This window comes from Lynx canadensis, chromosome X (assembly GCF_007474595.2).
Source record: "Lynx canadensis isolate LIC74 chromosome X, mLynCan4.pri.v2, whole genome shotgun sequence".
Lineage (NCBI taxonomy): Eukaryota > Metazoa > Chordata > Mammalia > Carnivora > Felidae > Lynx > Lynx canadensis.
The window spans coordinates 105489200-105507116 of NC_044321.2; the positions used below are offsets into that span (position 1 = coordinate 105489200).

Sequence of the window (17917 nt, forward strand, 5' to 3'; positions counted from 1 at the left end):
GCTCTTAAAATGCCACAGAAGGGAAATTGTCTTAAAAGAAAAAAATTTAAATCTGATACATAATACATCAAAAGTTTATTAAAGAAACTGAAGCCTCTAATTTCTTCTTTCCTTTCTGGAAAGTCAATTCAGTTGTTTTTGTATGGTCTAATATTATGTGCCATCTAGAATGCAAGCTACAGGACAATGAGCATCACCTTCTGTTAAATCTTTCTTTTAACTTGGTATATCCTCATTGCCCAGGGTGTGTGGAAGGATTCAGGTTGATTAGCTAAATCTAAATCCACAAGGTAAAAATCCAAAGTCATGTTTTATGAGGCTCCAAGCTGCCTTGATACTATATATACAGTGACCAGCTGGTTTAAGCTGGGACACAATTTTAGCACATGAAGTCCTGGGGTGGCCACACCTGGGGCACTAAATGATCCAGGCAATGTTTGGGGACCTTTGGTTCAGCCAAATCCCACATGTCCTGATTTCCATCTGTATGGTGGTTACCCAAGTGTGTGTCTGTCCACATGGGCTGAATCTGAAGCAGCCAAAAAAAAAAAGTGGGCGCTATAGCAGAAATATCAGATGTCAGCTCCCCTTGGCCCCCTCTAATACCATCTGTGTTCGCAAACAAGTGTTGAGCCCACTTCCTGTGAGAAGAAAGAAAACTTTCTAATTGCCCCTTTGAATGTCATTGCCAATATTGAAAATGCCAGTAAAATATGTATCCAAAATCTATGTTAAATCAAGGGGGCAAATGGATAATATAATTCACAAAGAGTTGGGTGACTGGTAGCTAAAAGGGAGGAAGCATTAAAAGGGGAACAGGAGGGGAGGGTTGCGGGGGAGGCGAGAGGAAGCAGGAAGAGAAAGGAGGTAAGAAGAGCAAATGAATCTAAAGTGAGAAGTTTTTTTTTTTTTTTAAGCAGAAAAATACTAGCTGGACTCACCCAAAACCTCACCTTTTAGAAAATTCTTGCTTTTTGAGGTATTGAGAATAGCCTTTTTACCACCACAGCTGCTATCCTAGCCTTCTAAATGCGTGAGTAAATAGTCAACCGCTTGAAAAAGCACTGACAGCCCTAGCACCAAAACTCACTTTCATTTGGCATGTGGAAAGTCAGGCAGGCGGGGTACAGTTCTCGAAAGGCCTCCTCACTGCAAACTTCCCCCCCCACACACACACAGCCTTGACTGTGGTATGGCTGGCCACTAACAAAGGTGTTGCCCCATTTCAGGTTCAGCAAAGGAGACTTGCCTGAGATTTTTAAAACCACATTGGTAAGAAAGGAACAAAGGTTGTATTTCAGAATCAGGAGCTCTGTCTTTGGGCATCGCAACTGAACTCCTCCACATATATATATAAGCTTGAAATTCATATTCCACAAGTTCCTCAGAAGGGCCACTCAAAGTAAAGGGAAAAGTACAGGGAAGATAATTTTTTGTTAGCTTCCTTCCCACAGTCCAAAGATGAGGATCGCATCAAGAACATGACTGAGAGCATACATCAAAAGGTAATGAAGTAGGAGGCAGCAGTTTCAACCCAGATTAGCAAGAATGGAATTGAAAGCATCAGAGCATCCTGATAAAAACAAACACATAAACATATACACCAAGAACCGCTGCAATGTTTCCATTATCCTGATTTCAAGCTCCAGAACGTAAGCACTAATGGTTCCCTAATCCACCCAAGCTCCTTCTCAGCAGCCGTCACCAAGCCTCACTGCCCTTTTCAAATGAATTCCCATTGCTAACCACCTTAGTTAGATACTAAGTATTTTTGTCAAAACAAATGCCCCTGTGGAAGATTGCAAAGAACCAAGAATGTGAATCAAACCATGAACCTAAAACAGGGAGAAACAACACTAAGTTGCTAAACCCCAAACAAAAGAAGTGCTAACAGTTTGAAAGCAACAACTAGTGAGTTGACTTCAAGCAGACAAAAAAAACTCAACTTTTGGGAATCGATCAAACTTGTACCAAACCCTTAGAGTCCAATCAGTTCACATTCCTGCAAAGCACACACATCAAGACTTGGTTTCACCTGCCTAAGAACCCACAAAGGAACCATAAAATTAACACTGGATAAGAAGTTGGGAGAACTGGGTTCTCCTGATTTTTCTACTGTTTGACCTTGGTCAAGTCACTTATACTCATTCAATCTCAGCTTGCTTGCTTTGGAACAGCTGGGCTGTGATTATCAATATCCCAGGTCTAATGGTCTATGACAATTGTGACATTTACTCTCGTGACAAAATAGAAAACATTTGTCACAATCTGGCCCTAATTTCTAGGAATCATGGAGGTGGGCCTCTGCAACTCTCCTAATGGTTTCTGTTTCTAGCTTATTTTGAAACATGCTCACATAGGAGTTAGTCAACTGTGCTTGCTTAGCCTTGGGAATAGTCAGCCTAATATTCCTCTTCAGAATATTTCTCTTCAAAAAGCATTCCAGGAGCAGTTTGTTTTCTTCAAAGGACAGCTACAGGTGAGTGGTCTGACCCCAACAGGGAAAAAGGAAGGAAAGAAAGTCATCTAGAATATGCTGAGCACCTATTGTATGCCAGACGTGGCATGATACTTTACATTATTTTCTTAAATTAGCTCTCACAACATAGCTATGTGCTCAATATTACTATCTTGCATTTTATATGTAAGGAAACTGAGGTTTACTGATGTTAAGTGACTTTCTTACTCTCACTCAACTGGTAAGTGATAAAATTGGGATCTGAACTCAAGCAATCTGAATCCATTACTATACTAACACTCTAATGATTAAATTCTGAATGACTGAATTCCTTCTTAATTCAGTGATTCAACTGGGCTTGCTCAGTGAATAAATTACCAGCTGAGTCAATACAGCAAAAAAAAAAAAATCCTTGCCTTTATACTGACTTGACAATTTTAAAAAATTTCATCAGACATGTGGTTAAGACCACTGGGCTCTGGAGTAAGAAAAACCTCAGTTGCTAAAATTCTGGCTTATAAGTCTCAAGTTTTCTCATCTGGCAAATGGGAAAAGAAGTAGTACCTGCCTGGCTGAGTGGTTGTAAAGCATTAATGATGTGATAGCAGCTAGCACAGTGTTTGACATAAAATTGTTCAATAAACGTATATTAGAGCTATCCTCGGACTCATAAGCAACAGAGAAAGAAAGGAAAGGTTATAAAGAAAAAGAAAAACAGGATTCATTGAACTCAAGTGCTCCTTGGCCTGTAGAACAGATTTAGTGTGAATCAAGTTTTCAGTGGCCCACCCATACCCTCTAAGCTGCATCTTGTAGATTAGCATATTCATGAGGCTCTATGAATATACTAATTGGCAGTGCCTAAGTAGTAGTAAGAAGACTTGTCATGTGGTCTGCTGAGCAGCAATTGTCTCCAGTTCCCTAGAACCTATCCTTCTAAATAGAGGGTTGGAAAGTAGCAGATAGAAGTACTGCTGGAAGTACCAAGTGGGCTAAGGCCCTTTTCTTCCCCTAATTCTTCAAGCCCTAGCTTCTCTCTCTCCCATTCCCTTGTGGCCCACTTCTCATATACTCCCGTCCGCCCTTGGTTTATTCTAGTTTTACTGTGATTCTTTTCATGGCTCTAGCTCTGTCTCTGTTCATGAGCAACCAGTGGTATTTATGGAATGTGTGTGTGGCACTGCACTAGGTAAAGTAGAGGGACATCTAAAAGTTAATTGAAGAGACATGTGTTCCATGGCCAAATAGATCTAAGATACACAGGTAGACTGGAGTTTTGGCAATACAGTAAATGCAGCTAAAACAAGATGATTCGGTTGATTTCAGAGCACAAAGTAGTTTGTTCATCCAGTCAATGACACACATACTGAAGAATTTAGAAAAAAATGTACAGTTGTTTGCAACTTTACTTGAAATGCATAAAAAGTTGTATAAATGGAGAGATGGGTGATAAAAGAAATAGAACAAAGTGTTAATTACAGAATCTAAATGGTGTGCATAGGGGGTATTTACTGTACAATTCTTTCACATTTTCTGTATATTTAAATTTTTTCATCATAAAAGGTTGAGGATAAAGGAGAGGGGTAAAGGGTATAGCTTTTTCAACTTCAAATATTTCAGAACAAAATATCATATTTATATAAAGAAGCATAATGAAATCAGGAAAAATGTTAAAAAATTGGTGAATCTGAGTGGATGGCAGATGACAGTCCTATATGATTTGTGAAATTTTTCTATAGTTAAAATGATTTTAAAATAGAAAGTTAAAAGATAGTTTGTTAACACTGGCCCCTTTTACCTAATGTCTCATTTGCCATTTTTAGTAGAGTGGATATTGGGTCAATAATAGTAGAGAAATTGGAAAGAATGAAGGTGGGGGGCAATAATCAACCGACAGATCTACCTTGGGTGCCTACTATATGCAAGACGCACTATGCTAGGCATTCTGGGGGATTCAGAGACAAAAAACATAATCCCTGTCCTGAGACTCACAGTGCAGGTGAGGGAATGCCAAAGCAGCGTCTGAAAGGGTAGCTGGCTAGAGCAGAGAAATTCTGTTAAGAGAAGTATGAAGACTGGAAAGGTAGATTGGGGCCAGACTACGGAAAGTAGTGAAGGCCACGCTAAGGAGTTTGGACTTCATCCTATGGATAATGGGAAACCATTTACAGTATCTGAGTCAGGGAAAGAACATGTTCTAAAACACATTGGCTACACAGTAATAATCTGTTTGAGCACAGGTACCTTCAACACATATTTGTTTTCTATTCATATACTTCTGACCCTTCTATTTCCCATATCTGGATGTGGCCTTTAGGGATTTTCAACATTCTGGATGCTACCCATTTTTTTTTAACAGCCACTTTGTCATCTTTTCAGCCTCTGTTCCTTTCCCTCCCCCAGCTCCCGAGGGGAACTGCCCAGCTCTCAGCTTAGCCCTGCTGACTCAGTAAGCAATAAATAAGCCTCATATAGTTTTTTAAACTAAGTTGCTAAGCTTTGAATCTCTGCTTTCCTTCATGGTAATCAAGCCCCAATCACTACTGAGATAATTGATTTGAGTTGGAAAAATGAATATTCAGCTAAGCAACATGTGAAGGAGTACAGGAAGGTATGTCATATGTGTAGAAGGAAACTGTTGTTCAAAGTGATTTTTGGATACTGAAAGAAAACCTAATGGAGACGGTATTGCTGAATAGCAGCAAGTGATTAGGGTAAGACCTCTCAAAGACTGCCAAACTATAAGGTGGACTTTGTCTCTAGTTTTTTTCCCCCCTATAAAGCCCATCTTCCAATCCAATCATGCGATTCCCACATTTAAAACTCTGAGCTGGCTCCCCCCTGCCTATAAAGGCCAAGCTCCTTAGCAGGCAGACTTCCCTCACCAACTGGACACAGACCTGTCTCCAGATTCTTATCCTGTCCCCCTCACCCAACTCCCAGTGGTTCACACACAGTATCTTACCTTTTCCTAAAGTATCCATTCTCACACATGTGACTGCTTCACATGTGTCGGTGGTCCCTTTGCTTGGAACCCTTGCCCACCACATCTTTTTTCACCTCGTTTCTAGGCAATGCCCACTCATCCTTGGTGATTCAGAACAGGTAGACTCTGGTCTGTGACTTCTCCACCTCCAGCAATAATTCTTCCCTCCATCATGTTTCCAGGGTATTTCTTATCTAGAGTAATATACTATTCCCGCTGTAATATAATTATTGATTTAGGTGTCTATCTCCCCCCACTTAACTGTGAGTTCCTTAAGGGTAGGCAGGGACTACTTCTAGTTCATCACTGTACTCCTAGCACTTACCATAGGGTTTGGTCCTGTGTATGTGCTCAAATGTCTATTGAATAAATGAGCTTGAATATCAAGTGCTCCTTGAATTCAAACTCAGCATCTCTTGAAAGGTAAAAATTAGAATATTGTGTGACCAAAGTAATCCCAGTGAAGTATGTCTGAGAACTTGACTGCAGAAGTGGTAGGAGGACAGGTTATGGGGTCTTCCTGTGGGACCTTTCTACCCCAGGAAGCTCTTACTGGCAGCTGTTGCTGACTAAAAAGAAGGGCAGCTGGAGCGGACAGGAAGGGCCCTTAGTGGGGATTTCCCCATCGTTACCTTTCATAATTCAGCACTGAAGGAAAGTTGTTTATATAACATTCTCCACACAGTGTTTTGATTCTTCTGAATTACAGCCAAACTTTCATTTGTGCTCTGCCTACAGATACATTTGGACCAGACTTGTTAATGGATAGTCACTGAAAGTTCCCCAGTTCACATTCTCACCTGTCATTATTATGCCAAGGAACAATATTTTGTGGGTAAGGAACCACTGAAAAACTGAGAGCCAAAAAGGGGGCCGAGCAGAGCTAATAAAAATGATCTTTTATTTTTCTCCTAGATTGCTAATATATTTCCTAGCACCTCCCATCCTGCACTGGTTTATATTATGTAACAGTAAAGGCAAAAAAAAAAAATGAAGACTTTGGCAAAACTTGATGCCTGTAGGCACAAGAAAGAGGAAGCAACACTGAGGCTTGGAGTATAAATCTTTAGACATATGATCCACTGCCACTTCTGCAAAGTAAACATTTCAGCTGTTTTTAAACAAATAGCAAAAGCAATTAGCCCCTTCTGTAGACTAAACTGAGGTGTATGCGGAATTAAAAAAAAACTTAGTCTGTTTTGATCTTCAAAAATGTCAAACTGGTAAACATTTCGCTTTTTTGTTGTACATATAAATCTATGAGCCAAGCCTAGCTTGAGGAAGATTTAAGAGACATAAAATTTGTCTGAGGTGTCTGCCAAATCTCTGCAGCAGAGAGAAACCCTGGAGAAGCTGACATAGTCATAACTCTCAAAACATCACTAGCAGGCTTGTGCAGGGCTAGACGTACAGAAAGTCACTGTTCCTTCTCTCAAACTGTTTGTAAACAGAGAAGTAGATCATTTGCTTATCAGCTATCTGGTAGCTTATTTTTGCCCATATGTCCCACAGAGGAAAGAGAAAAAAAAAAAAAGAGTAAGTCCCTACTGGTACATATCCCAACTTTCAGCCGCATAGATTTTCACTTATATGACAAGCCTGCTTGTTAAAATCTTCTCTTTCATTTCCTCTTGCACACTCATTCTTGTATGTACACGAGATCAATCTCTGTTTCTGTCTCTCTGTCTGGAAGGCATTACAAGAAGGTATTTATATGTATCCAGGGCAGTGTCTAACAGAGTGCTTTGCACATAATAAGCCCACAATAATTCGGCAAATGAATTGAAACTCTATCTGTAATTTCTATGTTCAACTTATTTGTTCATGGAACAAGAGAAGTATAGATTCTTTTTCTTGAAGTATTTAACAGTGACAATTCCTTACAAAGTAAAGTCATTTTATTCAAATGATTTGTGCTTAGGACTTCTGTCCTTTAAAAGCATCCATTTTTGCACAATGGGAATTATTTGTAAGGCAAATGAAGGAAAGTCCACGCTGCAGGATCCTGAATGACAATATGAACACTAATATATTTTGTAGAGAAAATCAGATATCCCATATTCACCTGATTGTATGTCGTTATGGTAATCCACCACATATGTCTAAAATCACTTAACAATGCAGGAATATAGTGCATGCATGGGCTGCATTCTGTAAATAGGATTAACAGTTGGATTCAACCAAGGTCTTCCCTGGGGAGAGATTGCTGGAAAATACATCTACATGACATTTAAAAAAATAAATTAACCAATGACATTGGCTCCCATGAGACACATTGTTTCTTGTACATTCAATTCTATCACAGTTTTCTGTAGCTCTCTACTGACATCCCCATCCCTAAAGACATAGAATTTCAAAACAGAAAGAAAAACAGAGCAATCGGAGCTCTTCTGTCTGTCCTGCATGAAGTGTTATGTACACAAAGAAAAGAGCTCTGTACATTAGCACAATGTGAACTGTGACATGGTGAGATCATGTCAGTCTGGACTGTTCTTGTTATGCCGTGGTCACATATAACTTGCCCAAGGGAATGAACAAAGTCTGTGTGCATGCTAAGATTGGCAGGGGCTGCAGAAAAACAAATACAGCTGTGTTATACAGCAGGGGGGGATTTAATTTTTCCTTTGAAAAATGTTATTTATCATAATGATTTTTCTTCCCACTTTTATGTATTTAACTAATTTTCCTCATCTGTAAAATAGGGATAACTACTGTATGTATTTAATATTTTTACTATGAGAATGAAATGAAATCCTGGCACAGAATAGTTAACCCATACAATATGCATCAACATCTGGCTAGCATTAAGTAAACACCTATTATACGCCAGGTACTGGCCTAAGACACCAGAAAAAGTAAACCATAGGAGGAAAAAGTGACACTGGAGAGAAAAGCAGGGAGCTGATTTTCAAAAGTTTTATAAGCTAGTCTAAGAAGTTTGGATTTTATCTTGAGGACAATGGGCAGAGCTGGATAGCTTCAGATTTGTGATTTAGAAAAAACATTCTGTCAGCACTGGTGGAGAATGGATTGGAAGGAAAGCAGGCTGGAGACAGTAGTAATCCAGTCTAGAAGGGGTGTGTGTGGGGGGGGGGCTGTGGGTGTGTTGCAGGGTGTGCTGGGGAGAGGTGTACCCCAAACTAAGGCAATAATAGAACACATGTGGAAAACATGTTTTTAAGTAACAAATATACTATTACAGATGATTAAAAAATATGCAAAAGGTTAAAAATAGGACTCATGTTATCTTACCACTTATAGCAAACCTCTGTTGAATTTTTTTCTGTGTTTAACATTATAGGATAATGATTTCCTATGTATGCACACATAGGGTGTGTGTGTGTGTGTGTGCCCATGTACATGTGTATGCGTTTAAACTGGGATTTGTCAGCTTTATAATGTGAATTTTCTCTTAATATATCATAAACAACTTTCAACATCATTAAATATTTTTTAGTAACATCCACTTACATGGCTACTTAGTATAGTAATCTATGTTACAGATACACGATAATTAATTTAATCAAAATCTCTGGTATTACGGACATTTAAAATGCTATTTTCTTTCTTTACCCTGGGATAGACATTCCGAGAAATAAAATTTTGGAAACACCACATTTATTTCCTTAGCATAGAGCCTTAGAAGTTGAAGTGGTAGGTTGAAAGCTATGTCCAATTTTAATATTTTTAATCCACATTGATAATTTCTCTCCAGAAGGGCTGTATCAAATTACAGTCCCACTAGCAGTATCTGTAAGTAGGAGACCCATTTGAGAGTGATTTCAAGGATGGAGTCAACTGGATTGTAGGTGGAAATGAGGGACAGATCCTTGGCAGAGTATTGGGAAGGCAGCAATGTGAACTGTGTCAAGAAGAGCAAAGCAATGAGCAGGCCTACGGAACAGGTGGCTGGGTGGATAAATGATGAGAAAGAAAAAGGTAAGGTGACCATAGGAGACTCGGGGTGGGGGGGAGTTTAAATGAAAAGAAAAGAAGCCTCTAGAGAAGTTCTGCATTCAGGTGACTTTAGTTTACTGCTTTGTTTAGCCAAAGTAGCTAATGTAGCAAACAGCTAATCTTTTCGTAACATTCGGCATTTTGGTACCAAAGTTCTGAGTTATATTCATGTTTATGCATGTTTTTCATCCAATAACCATTTGTTAGGTGTCTACCACATGCCAAGTGCTGTTCTGGATGCTATGGGTGTGGATATGAATGAGACCTGGCTACTGCCCTCAAGGAGCTCATAGTCTTGGGGAGAGACAGACACATCCACAGACTGATACACTAGTGTGGTACAGCCTAGGACAGAGGTAACTGCAGGGTTCTATGTAAGCCATGAGCCTAACACTGTTTTGTGTATGCTTGTATATGTTTGTGTGTGGTGGGGGAGGGCAGGGAGAGCTGCAGGAAAGGCTTCAAAGAGGTGTGGATATTTGAGCTGAGTCTTGAAGGAGGAGTTCCTCAGATGAGTAAGGGTCACAGATCATACTCATATTCCTTACCAGTGCTTTGGAAATTTGTGCCACTGGTGTTAAGGACACTCAGTAAGGCAGTGAGGATGCTTGTGTGTAATCCAAACCCATTTGTGAAAACAGCCTCCACTGTTACCTTAATGCATATATGTACATGGCCCGATTTGAGCAATAATATGCTCATTTTAGAATTAAAGGATAACAGGCAAGTGACATATAGACTTTTAAAAAATAACTCTGATGACATTGATAGAATAATAATATTCCCGTCAGCCAAGTCCTACTAATTCTACTTCCTAAATGGCTCTCATATCTGTTGCCTCTTCTCATATGTGGCTACCTTGGGTCCTCATCATCTCTAGCTTCCTAACTGGTCATGGCCCACTCCAGTACATTCTAAAGTAAAAACCTCATCATGGTGCTCATCTTCTAAAATATATTAATGTTTTTTATTGTCTACTATCAGTACTTCCCAAATTTGAGTCATCTGAGTATTATCATAGTCACACATCATGGGTACTACTATTTACTTAACATTTGTCTTTAAATCAACTTTAAACTTGTTCACTTTATATTTTTCCTAAGCCATTTCCTATGCAACCTTACATTTAAAGATGTAGTTCAGCTTTACCTTTTATGAGACACATTAGAATATATAATTACTGAAATTTAAAATATTTGTGGGAGTACAACATAACCACCAGTGGTAGATGCTCTACAGTTTGAAAAACAATAGCCTATGGAAGCACATCCACATTTCTTAACATTGCATTCAAGGAACTTCACAAATCAGACCCAATCTATCTTTCCAGACTCTTTTACCATTATACCTTCATTTCCCCAAACAATCTATACCCTAGTCATGCTGAATTCCAAAATATTGAAGGGACATGGTTTGCTTTTATACAGCCCAATGTCTTTCACAGACTTGTCTCTCTAATCTGGAATGCCTCCCCTCTACTGTTCTCTGCCTGGTGAACTCATTATCCTTCAAGACCTGTCATGTCACCTCCTCACAGAAGGCTTCTCCCTGATTCTCCCTTACAGTTAGTCACTGCTTCCTTTATTCTTCTGATAGCACTTTGTACTTCTTAGTGTTATATTACACGCTACATTATCTCAGAATTATGGGCATATATCTCCCCAGCTACACCCAGGAAAAGCTCTCATACTCTGTTGCATCCTGAATAATCCCTGTGAGCAAAGGTCATGGAGGAGACCTAGTGATCTAGGAAGTCACTTAAAATAAAAGCTATAATAAAATAAAACCTAAAGGACTATCTAGGCCCAAATAGCTTACATGTAAGGCACGTTTTTTTAAAGAGAATCACCTGATTCAGAAATAGCCATATAGTTTTGGCAGACACAATTAGCTACGGCTGCAATAACAGTGAAGCTAATTCAGTTTTGGCAGCCACTTTACAGCATACACATACTGACATAGAGACTAAAAGTGAATCATTTGGGTTTCTGCCAGGATGACCAATTACACCTGACAATAATCTTTCCTTACCACAAACAGAAAGTCAAGAAGAAAATTGAACAGTGGGACTAACAAACCATGGTGGAGAGAGCATGGGCTCTGGAGCCAGAAATCTATATACCAAAATCCCAACTCAACTCCTTACAATCTATGTGACTTTGGGTAGGTTAAACAACCTTCTCTGAGTTTTAGTTTTCTCTTCTAGAAAAATGGGGAAAATAGTACCTAGTTCATAAGACTCTTAAGATAATGCAACAAAGTGCTTATGATAGCACCTGGAACATTATATGGGCTCAATAAATAGGAGTCATTGTTACCCAATGAAATGACTACAATTCAGATAATACGATGCATAAGGAGAGCAAATACATTTCTTAATAAATTTGTCACCAGGCTTTAAAATGACAACTATAGAAGTGTAGCTAAGAATAGCCACAAACAGAACGGTCTATAAGGTAAAGTTCTTCTTGGGTTTAAATTAAACTCACACCTGGAACATACCACCACACTTCTTTGTGTTCTCCAAGAAATGATCTCAAATCAGGTTCCCCTAGGATGAAAAAAACAAAAATCACCCAATCTTAATTTTTTGTGTTTAGTTTTATTTGATACAGAATAATATCCAAATTATGTGGATGCTTTAAAGTGTCCTGTTATTATGACCCCAATCTCTTTCATGACACCTTTTTATTGCAGTCAGGCAAACCCACCCTTCATAAAAATGCTCCCTCTTCTATATACCCTTCTCAGATTCCAACGCCAGTTCCAGAAAGCACATTCTCCCTCCTCTTTGCCCATTTCAAATCCCATTTACTCCTTTGGAGCCAAAATTAAAATTCAAGTCCTCCAGAAAGCATACCCGGATTGGTCTGGAAGATGACAATTTCAAAACTACAGCATTTCCAGGGTTAAGCTTGACCTTCCTTACGTATATCAACCCCCAAGCCCATCAGTATTAGAAACTTTTTGCACGCGTTTGTAATAATAAAATAATTAATACAGTCTGTTTCGCACAGTCTACTTTATTCCACAGTCTGTGTGCCCCCTAAATCTTTTTCAACCTTAGTGCTGTTATGAGTAGTGTTAGAAACCTCGATAGCGCTTGGTTTTTAAAATCGGTCTAACTTGCCTTTGACTCTCACCAGAACACTGCACTGAACTGTAAGGAGAAACCCTTTCCACTCCAAAGATCTGGTCAGGGCAGGGGCGGGTGGTTGGAAGGGCCAATAAAGAGATGGCGACGATCTTTATATCACCAGCAAGGAAGCAAAAAGTGAAATTTGGACAAAAAGTCACGCCCTGAGCGTGCGAGGAATTCCCACACCCCAGAGAAAATTGGGGAGTGTGTACGTTAGAAAGGGTGTGTGCCCAAATCTGAAATGTAAATTGAGGGAAGCGAAGAAAGAGATCATCCAACTCCTCCAAGTAGTAAGGGGAGTCCAGACGCCGCCTAGGGAAGACCCTGGTCAAGAACCCTAACTTCAGATCTCGGAGGAGGCACAGGACGGGAGCGAGGATACACGATGGCGTTTTGGGGGATTAAAGACTGCAGACTAGGTGGAGAAATAGAGAGCGCGCGCTCCCGAGGTTCCAAGCTCCAGGAAACGGGCGCGGAGGGCTCAGCAGCCCACCCCCGACTCCCAGGCCCGACACCCCCTCCCCGGCAGAGGCGGAGCTGGGCGGAGTCAGGCGCCGAAGACAACGGCCCGGAAGCACCCTCCTCCCTAGGCCCCTCGGTCCCACACTCCCCAACCACAGCCGCTCGGGCTTTCTGCCTCTCTGACCTCCAGCTCCCCGGCTACCGAAGGGGCTACTCCTTATACTGCCGCGGAAAATCGGGCCGGCGTGACAGCTTCTGAGAGCGTAGTGCCCTCGCCGCGCCCCACACCACGCAACTGTCTTCTGAACTCCCCGCCTCTCGCTAGCCGGCTTGGGCCCGGCACTCGGGCCCAGGGCTGGACTCTCACCCACATCGCGGCCGCTGCAGCATTTCTTATTGGTTACTGGTCACCAGGGCAGCAGGAGGCCCAAGCCCTTGTCCTCATGGGAAATGTAGTTTCAGGTCGCTGGAGGCTGTCTTCCTGGGGTATCCAATATTGGCATTGGCGGAGAGACTCAGGTGAAGGCAGGGGATTGTGGGAGATGAAGTCGAGGCACTTCTTTCGGTATACCCACAGTTTCTTCATCCAGTCCGATCGTCCCCTGAGTTCAGATGGAGGAGGGTATTCTGGGTGTTGTAGTTTGCAGTGTACTGTCCTACAGAATCTACCTTCTTGGGGTATGGGGTTGTGCTTGTGGGGTTAGATGAAGGTTCTAGATTTATTTTACCTTTTGGTTAAGCTCTTCGCGTTTGGGGGGGGGCACTTTATATCATGATTTAAAATTCTCATTGACTTTTGATTGAATGACTTTTTAAAAATATTATGTTCCGATAAGCTTACAATTGTAACTGGTCCTTTAAAACTGTCAGAGTATGTTCTATGTGAACCATCTGCATTAGAATGACTTCAGAGGCTCTGGAGAAAATGTATATTATGTTTCCAGTTGGGTATCACATTTTTCCCTTTGAATTGTAACTGGTCCTTTAAAACTGTTAAAGTGTATTCTGTGTGAACCATCTGCATTAGAATCACTTCGAAGGTCCTAGAGAAAATGTATACTGTGTTTCTAATTGAGTATCATATTTTTCCTTTTGAAGTAGGGCATAATAGGCATATAAATGTGATCAAAGCCAGCCCAGAAGAATCCCATTTAACCCATAATGAAGCCACATTGTTGCCATGAAGAACAGTGGCCACATCACTGATGTCATGCAACAATTTAGAACAGATAGAGAATACAACTTGAATAAGCAATAAATGTATATTTCTTTAAGAAACTATTGTTTAGTAAAGATGTGTTAATAAGCCGGATAAATAAATAGATGGAGACCACTAGCACTTTCAAGTGATTTAAAGGTTGAGGAAAATGGTGGCTTATTAAGGCTAATTTTACTCCTAATTTTTGACTTTTTTTTTTCCTTTCCAGAGGTGAATCCTTAATAGCCGAAAGGATCATTACAGTTGGGTTACTACAATTTTACTCATTAGAACAACCTTTTCACTCACAAGTGGAATGAATGCAAAGAAAGAGGAATTGCATTTTGCTAAGGTAATTAATTGCCTAAAATTTTAAAAGACAAGTGAAGGAATAAATGGACTTAATAGATTGAATAATTTATACTCAGCAAACTGCTTTGTTCAAGGCTCCGGACTAGGCACTGTTGCTACAGAATTGGAAAACAGCCCTTGCTCATATGTAGTTCACAATCTAGGACAGGAGAGAGAGTATACATTGTGCAAAGTGCTCTAAAAAGGTCTACATGCGGTTCAACAGGACCATAGAAGTGGAAGAACTCATTCCACTTCTGGAGGAAGCCATCTTGAATGATGAGACTTGAAGGACTAGTAAGCTATTTGGGGTAGGGAGATCAACCATATTTCATACTGAGGAGTAAGAATGTGAGAGAGTGCAGAGAACACTCTCCCCCCACACCTACTCCCCAAAAAAGATGTTCCACGTTGCAGGAGCTAGAACAGGAAGGAATAGGAGGCCATATCAATGAGTTCAAAATTTAACCTGAAAGCAGTGGAGAACCATTAAAGGATTTTAAGCAAGGACATGGTATGATCAGATGGACTTGGTGATAACTTGGATATGGAAAGGGAAGGGGTCTATTGTTACTCTCAAGATCTGATTTGGAAGACTGAGTATGTGGTAGTACCACTCATTTAATTAGGGAAGCCTGAAAGAGTAGCAAGTTTTGTGATGGGTAGGAGAGATTAAGTTTTGGACACTTTAAATTTGAGGAGTCTATGGAACATTGGGGTGGAGATACCCAGTAGGCTGCTAGGAGGTGTAGGTCTGAAGCATAGGAGAGAGGTCAGGGTTGGAACTAAACATTTGAGAGACAACAGTATATAGCTGGCAAGTAAATAAATAAATATGGATTAAATTTCACTTGGAGAGTGTTTAGAATAGTAATTTTTAGAAGGACAAAGATTAAGAATGGAACCCTAGAAAACAACGATATTCAAGTAGTAGGTAGAGGAAGTCAAGGCTCCTTGCCTTCAAAGGAGGCTGAGAAGAAATGGCCAGATAGGCGAACCAAGAGAAAATAAAGTGTAACTACTAGAATATAACACAGAGAGGTCAAACAAGAGGACAGAAGAATGGGGCGCCTGGGTGGCGCAGTCGGTTAAGCGTCCGACTTCAGCCAGGTCACGATCTCGCGGTCCATGAGTTCGAGCCCCGCGTCAGGCTCTGGGCTGATGGCTCGGAGCCTGGAGCCTGTTTCCGATTCTGTGTCTCCCTCTCTCTCTGCCCCTCCCCCGTTCATGCTCTGTCTCTCTCTGTCCCAAAAATAAATAAACGTTGAAAAAAAATTTTTTTTTTAAAAAAAAGAGGACAGAAGAGTAACATGGAACTACTCATTCATCCATTCAACAAATATTCGTTCAGTACCTGCAACATTCCAGGCATAATTCAAGGTGTTGGGAACAGAGAAGTAGGGGAAAAAACCACATAACATCCCTTCCCTTTGGAGCTCATATTCTAATAGGGAAAAAATGAATTAACAAGACTAATAATGAAAATATATAGCTATGACAAGTAATATTTCTGCAAGTCTTATTAGAATGGATATGTGTGTATATGTGTATTATACATACAAAGGTGAGACTCTTGATCTATTGTGGGTAAAAAGTATGCTTGAAAATACATTTAGGAAAAAAATAATTGAGTATAAGAAGACAAATTTGTGAAATAATGTCCCAGGGTATGTTAGTGTGACTGGAATTATAGATCAGTCAGTAGGCCAAGGTTAAGGCTTTGTCAACAGATAGTGTAAAACTCAAGTCTTGGCCACGGTTCAGGTTTATGAATGTGGAATGTGTTTGGCTTCAGTTTTTGCTTAGATTAAGGCTTAATCATTCTGTTGCTATCTTTATAAGTCAGTGTGGATCCCTTGCTAGAGGACCCTGGTACCAAATTTAGGGCTTAGTCTGACATCAACATCAGTCCCCAGAGGTATAGCTATGGTTCAATCTGTGTCAAGGGTCAGAGTCTTTGGTATGAAAGTTCACTCGGAAGCTGTCATTAGTCCAGTGTGGCTTGAATTATATCTCATTGTGAAGCCAATGTACAAGATTTGGGTTCAAATTTTAGCCAGTATTACTAGTTAGTCTGTATGTAAGAAGAGGTTTTATTCTTGTTAGTGCTGTCTGTGGACCAGCCTCAGAGAGACACCCAAGGATAGGGCTCAGCTCAAGGTTTGACTTTCGCTTTTTGGTCAGCATTGGAATCGCTTTTTTCTCTAGGCTTGGAATTCAACAAAGACCAGTTATGGCTCTGCCAGAAGATGCTGTTCATGCTGATTTTGTTGTCTTGGAAAAGGCTAAACAAGAATTTGAACAGGAGTTATGTTCAGTCTTTTATCAGGTAAAGTTACAATTAGTGTTCATGGTTAGAGTGGATTCTTGGCTGTGGTCAGTGTTAAGGCACAGTGTCTAAATTTAATATTTAGTCTTTTGCCATTTTACACCATCACCTATGATGTGCCCCAGAGTTTTGTCTGAGAGCAACGTTAGCATTTCATCTGTGGACAATATGAGAGTATCAATTGTGGCTGGGATTTCAACTGAGCATATGAACAGGATTTGGGAGCATATCTGGCCAGAGTAAGCCCAAAGTGTAATTTCTGGCTTTAGCCAGTCTCAGTGTTCTGTCTTTGTCGATAGCCCCTATCAGGAATATTCTGTGGAGCTAAGCCAGTGGCCAGTGTTGTACCTTATCCCGTGGCCAGAGCATGGCTCGGTCAGTGACCTGTGTTAGCACTTCAACTTGGCCTGTGTCAGAGTTTATTATGCAGGTAGTGGTCCCATTTTGACTTTGTATAGAGTTCCTGCTCACTGAGTGCTGCTAGTAGTGCTATCTAATTAAGCTTTTATTTGTCTATTAACATTTTGGTCTGTATAATTGCAATATTATCCCATACACAGTACACTTAGTCTTTGCTTATTTAGATAGTTTAAGGAGGCTTATAATGATCAGTAGCTGGATTGAGGTTTGGGGCAACAAGTTATGAAATATTTTTAGATAGGCCCTTTAATAAGGATATTGGTTTGCTGTGGCAATACTGTTGATTGTTTAGCCCAGTACCTTTAAAATATCTCCTTTCCATATCTTCCTCAAAGGACAGACTCTCAAAGCTAATGCTACATTTTATCAGGTGTTTTCTTTTAAATCAATGAGGCACAGAAAGAAATATGGTTTGATTTATGGAAAAGTTTATTTTCCTGATTAAAAACAAAAATCATGGGCAATTCCCCATCCAATTTTTAAAAGTGATATTGAGATATAACTGATACTCAAAAAATTCCACATATTTAATGTATACATTTTGATGAGCTTGGGCTTATGTGTATACCTATGGTATCACCATAATCAAGGCCCTAACATATCACCTCCAAAACTCT

The 17917-nt window shown here is 40.1% G+C and overlaps 1 long non-coding RNA gene across 2 annotated transcripts in view; it reads right to left on the bottom strand.

The window, feature by feature from the left end:
- The window catches only part of LOC116737899, a 105405-nt gene extending 92048 nt beyond the window's left edge, over window positions 1–13357 (bottom strand). For both annotated transcript variants that reach the window (XR_004343222.1, XR_004343223.1), the window contains exons 1-2: window positions 13187–13357; window positions 11893–11952 (exon numbers count right to left, since the gene is read on the bottom strand). This is a non-coding gene — a long non-coding RNA (uncharacterized LOC116737899). The remainder of the gene's footprint in view (window positions 1–11892; window positions 11953–13186) is intronic.
- Window positions 13358–17917: the final 4560 nt, after the last annotated feature.